Source organism: Saimiri boliviensis, chromosome 1 (genome assembly GCF_048565385.1).
Source record: "Saimiri boliviensis isolate mSaiBol1 chromosome 1, mSaiBol1.pri, whole genome shotgun sequence".
Taxonomy (NCBI): Eukaryota; Metazoa; Chordata; class Mammalia; order Primates; family Cebidae; genus Saimiri; species Saimiri boliviensis.
The window spans coordinates 89,840,176-89,846,175 of NC_133449.1; positions in this window are offsets into that span (position 1 = coordinate 89,840,176).

The window sequence follows — 6,000 nt, forward strand, 5'->3', positions numbered from 1 at the left end:
GCTCACTAAATGTTGAATGAGTGAATGAAGCCAGATAGAGCCGACTCTGGGAAACCAAGACATTAGCTTCTGTATCTGCAGCCTCTCCGTCCTGGCTGCTGTTTTCTCATTCACAGTGTGTCCTGTTTAGAAGTCTGGTTCCCCACCATGATCACTTCCCTCTGCATACTACTAAAACCCACTCTCACAAAGGACTTCCATGCAGTAATTTACACATTAATTTTAAAAATTTGTCCGTTAACTCCTCTAGATTTATTTATTGAGCTCTCACTGAGGAATCTGTAGCAGGATTTTGACCTCTGCTGAAGGAATTTAAATTATTTGGTAAAAGACAAAATTTTAACACTAAATATCCAGTTATATTGTCCTCTAAGTAAACTTCATTCAAAAGCCAGATTCAAGTGGCCTGTTTGCACAGTTGGTCAAAAGCCAGATTCAACTCCCATTAGTTTATTACAGAGATGTAGCTCAACTCTCTCACAATCATTACAGAAAAAGTTTCACTCAATTAGATGCTTTATTTTAAGTCCCCCAGGATGGAAACTTTCTCTGAATGTATTATGGATAACAACAGCTGTGACAGACAACAATCTTCACAAAACACACCAACATTCCTTCAAGACACCACCCACAATTAATCCTTCAGCCTGTGGTATACACATGGCTTCATCAAGTCAGATCCCACAATGCCCTAGAAATAGGTCATCTGAAATAAACATCAACTTTGCTTCAAAAAGATTCTATGCCTATGTGGTCATAACCCAAAAAAAGAGTCCTCTGGGGAAACAGGACATGTAAACAGCAGAACTCAGGCCTCCCCTGCAGCCTGTTCCCTCCTTCCCAGTGGCAACTTTACCTTTGAGCTCTCTAAAATCTCCTCTCTAAACTGGGTTTGGGTAAAGTTGTTCCCTCTCTCCCCTGGTGGTTTAACCACTCAGTGGAATACTTATTTGCAAAAACATTAAGGCATGTAAACAGCAGCATTGCTCTCTCTTCCTGATAATGGTGTAAAACAGCAAGTTATTTTTCCAACTTGTATTTTAGATTTGGGAATTATATATGCACATTTGTTATGCGGGAAAATTGTGTGTCACAGGGGTTTGGTGTGCAGATTATTTTGTCACCCAGATAATGAGCATAGTACCCAACAGGTATTTTTCTGATCCTTACCCTCCTCCCACCTTTCACCCTCAAGTAGGCCCCAGTGTCTATCATTTCCTTCTTTGTGTCCTTGTGTACTCAATGTAAAACAGCAAATGTGGCTAGGGTGCATCTCTCAGCCAGATAACTAGGGATAGGTTTGGGAGAGATGTGGGGGTCCAGAGGAAACTAATATTTATAGAGCAATCTTCATGCATCACTGTTCTATTATTTTACATACAGGATATAGTTTAATCCCCATAACACTTATCTGAGATACCTGTCATCTCTGTTTGTAAATAGGAAAGCCAAAGCTCAGAGAGGTTAATTAATTGGTTTCGGATTCTATAGCTGGTAATAAATAGAGATAGAATCAAATCTGACCAGTCTCCAAAATCCACATCCCTAGCACCTGCTGCCTATCTCCATGATTGAGTCTGCTTAATGAGAGAATAAAAGACAAGTTTCCAGAATTTTGAGGTAAGTAAGGAACTGTTCTGATTAACCAATCAACAATCCCCCAATGAACAAGCGTGCATTTAAAGCCTTCTAATTGCTCAGCTCCAGGTTAGGCACTATGGGAAACACACAGAAGTAGGTGATCAGCTCTCTGTTCCCCAGTATGTTACAACCCAGGAGAGGAGAAATGCATCTTATTTCCAGGGATTTATCCACATTTGTATAAATTCAGTGGACTGAATAAAGAATGGATCAGTGAGATTTCTCATTGTAGAAAACTAAATTTAAGCAGAAAGAATCTATTTAAAAATTAGTGGACAGGCCTTTTTGTATGGAGGTATGGAGGGCAGTTCCCCAAAAGGTTAAGCATAATTACCATATAACCCAGCAATTCCACTCCTAGGTATATACCCAAGAGAAATCAAAATATAATATCTATACAAATACTTACAAATATTCATAGAGGCATTATTCATAGTAGTCAGAAAGTAGAAGCAAGCCAAATGTCCTTCAACTGGTCAATGGATAAAGAACATGTAGTATGTCTACACAATAGAACATTATTCAAGCATAAAATGGCCAGGCGCGGTGGCTCATGCCTATAATCCTAGCACTCTGGGAGGCTGAGGTGGGTGGATCACCTGAGGTCAGGAGTTCAAGACCAGCCTGGCCGTCATGGTGAAACCCCATCTTAAAAAAAAAAAAAAAGGGGGCACAAAATTTTTATACATGCTACATGAATGAACCTTAAAAACAGCATGCCCAGTGAAAGAGGCCAGTCATACACACACACACACACACACACACACACACACACAATTACATACTCTATGATTCTATTTGTATGAAATGCGGAGAACAGGCAAATCTACAGAGATAGAAGTAGATTAACAGTTGCCTAGAGGCTGGGAGTTGAGGGAGGAATGGAAAGTGACTGGTCACTAATGAGGATGTTTTGGGCTGGGAGCAGTCAGAGGACAAGAATGTCCTAAAAATTATACTGTGAGGCCAGGCGCAGTGGCTCTTACCTGTAATCCCAGCACTTTGGGAGGACGAAGTGAGTGGATCACGAGGTCAGGAGATTGAGACCATCCTGGCTAACATGGTGAAATGCTGTCTCTACTAAAAATACAAAAATTAGCTGGATGTTGTGGCATGTGACTGTAATCCCAGCTGCTCAGGAGGCTGAGGCAGGAGAATTGCTTGAACCTGGGAGGCGGAAGTTGCAGTGAGCTGTGATTGCACCACTGTACTCCAGCCTGGGCAAAAGAGAGAGACTCTGTCTCAAAAGAAAATTTACACTGTGGTGATCATTGCACAGTTCTATGAATTTACTTAAAAACAGTGAATTGCATACTTTAAATAGGTGAATTATCTGGCATATGAATCATATTACAATAAAACTTTTCAAAAAACTAGAGGGTCTATTACAGAATCTCTGAGAAGCTGGAGAACCAGCCTTAGAGATTGTGCAGGCAGAAACAATGCTCCAAATTATGCCACTGGAATAGCAAAGATATCACAGCCACTACTGCTGAGCACAGACTGTGCTGTTTACCAAGACACCACCACCAAAGCAGAATTCAGCTGCAAGAAACACAGCCATTTACTGCCTCTGGGAGCCAGGTGGTCTGCCACTGCTGCTGCCCGCACTGGCCACCAAAAAGGAGTCCACAATTTTCCAGCTGCTTCTCACAGCAATTTAGGGCATGGGCATTTCACTGGAAGAGTCTAGGTCACATGACCACATCCTAATTGCAAAGGAAGCTGGTGACGTGAGTATCCAGCATTGTTAGGGTTGTAGGGAAAAGCAGACTGTGCCTTCGAAGAGTCATTCCCCAAACATAGGAAAAAGTGGCCACAATGAATTACCTATGCTGTTACAAAAGGTTTCTTGAAGCAGAAATAGCTTTAGCTACTCTTTGAGGGGTGAACAGAACTTGGACCAAGAAAAATGAGAAGAACATGACAGCTGAGTGAATAGTATTAGGTAGGTGAATTAAAACCTGGATTCTTCAGGAATGTGAAATGACGTTCAACTTGATGGAAAGATAAGATATACAGACTCAGTCACATGATACAAGAGAGTGAGATTGTGCTCTGGGCTGTGCAGGGACTTTAAAAGAAAGTTTGGCTGGATGTGGTAGCTCGCGCCTATAATCCCAGCATTTTGGGAGGCCAAAGCGGGTGGATCACTTGAGGTCAGGAGTTCAAGATCAGCCTGGCCAACGTGGAGAAACCCCATCTCTGCTAAAAATACAAAAATTAGCATGGCATGGCATGGCATGGCATCATGGTGCCTGCCTGTAGTTCCAGCTACTCAGGAGGCTGAGGCAGGAGAATTGCTTGAACCTGAGAGGTGGAGGCTATAGTGAGTTGAGATCGCGCCACTGCACTCCAGCCTGGGCAACAGAGTAAGACTCCATCAAAAAAGGAAAAAGGAAAGAAAGACAGAAAAACAGAAAGAGAGAGAGAGAGGGAGAGAGAGAAAGGAAGGAAGGTCACCTATGGTAGGTTATTAGAGAAAATCCTCAAAGTCCCTATCACCTCTCATGTTCTTTGTATTCTGGCCATGAGGGACTTCAGTAAACTTGAACGTTGGCACCAACCCCTCCCCTATGTGTGAAGGAGGAGGCACCCAGTTTGTTTCTTCACTTCCTTTGTTTTGTTTCTTCATACATATGGGGATTAAAGAGAGTAACAGAAACAAAGGCTGCTTTTGAGGTGTATTCAAATGGGGGCCATGGTGGCAGTTTGGGGCTGGTCATATTATTTCTAGTTTAGGCTGCTGAGACTTTTCACCAAATGATTTCTTTTTCTCCCTGTATCTCCTACAAACACAGGATGGATTGATCCTTTCTCAGACCATCCTGCATCATTTCTTTCTATTCTTGAATTCTGTTTGGAACTCTAAATCTTTGTTCCATCTGGGTAGCTTGGATGATGTAGAGCAGGCTGGAAGAGGGTCTGGCCCTTTCACCATAGTTCATTTCATTTTTATGCTCTCCTTCTATCTGGCTTTTCTTAATAGCTTTGAGATGAATTTCCTTTCAGCCTTGCTCTGGCCTTGTGAAAGCAAAGAGTTGAGTTATTAGGCACAATAGGAGCATTTATTTATCTGGCTTTCATCAAGATAAATAACAAATTTATATAAAATCTTAGCACATCACAAACATCCCAATACATAAAAAGTAAGTGTGGTTTATTTAATGGTTTTGCAAAGCTTTACCATAAAATATCAACATGGTAAATTAATTTGCTAAATGGCATCTTAACCTGAAGTCACTTAGCACTGTGGGGCAGATGGAAGAGGTGAATTTTTAAAAAGTCTTACCATGAAGCTTTAAAAAAATCACCACATCAGCGACATCATACATAAAAAGCAAGGATGATGTATTCGCCATCAATAAATTTAATAGCATCATAGAACCATTTGCTAGAAATTCACTTTGAGCCTGAATTATTTTAAATAAGGCATCACACATAAAGGTAAGAAAGGAAAAATTCCCAGCTCAGTTTCCATTAATTTCCCAGCCAGTAACTTTCAAATAGTTTAGAATTTACAGATCAGCAGCAAAAATTCACTCAACCAAGGAGAAAATGAGCCATTTCTCTTTGGTATCCAACTGAAGACTCCACTTAGGAGCTATTTCTTGGTTCTTGAAGAGTCTTTTAACTGTATCATTTCTTGATTTTTAACTGGGCTGAAGCAGCTCCCCATGATATGGGGAAATGTGAGTGGATTGAGGGTTCCCTGCATTACAAGGGCATTATCCTGGCCCCTAAGTGGCAACCTGCTCAGATTTGTGTTAAAGACTGTGTCACACCAGCTGAGAGGAAGACATGAGGCACAAATGCTGGCTTTTGTCATTAGCAACTTAGAAATGCTGAGCAAGTGGAAGAGAAAAATGTGTATACTAAGTTTTGTAGTCCATTAGAGGAGTTTGCCTTTCTATTTTGCTTTGCTCCATGGAACAGGGCCTGGGGATTCAAGATGGCCATTTGGCGGATTCTCATCTCTATACAGAACTTCAACTTTAGGGCCGGGTGTGGCGTCTCAAGCCTGTATTCCCAGCACTTTGGGAGGCCGAGACGGGTGGATCACAAGGTCAAGATATTGAGACCATCCTGGTCAACATGGTGAAACCCCGTCTCTACTAAAAATACAAAAAATTAGCTGGGCATGGTGGCGCATGCCTGTAATCCCAGCTACTCAGGAGGCTGAGGCAGGAGAATTGCCTGAACCCAGGAGGCGGAGGCTGCGGTGAGCCGAGATCACACCATTGCACTCCAACCTGGGTAACGAGAGCGAAACTCCGTCTCAAAAAAAAAAAGAACTTCAACTTTAGACATTTGACTTTATCATCAAAGGAGACCATTCATTCAGTCCCAGAGGCACAC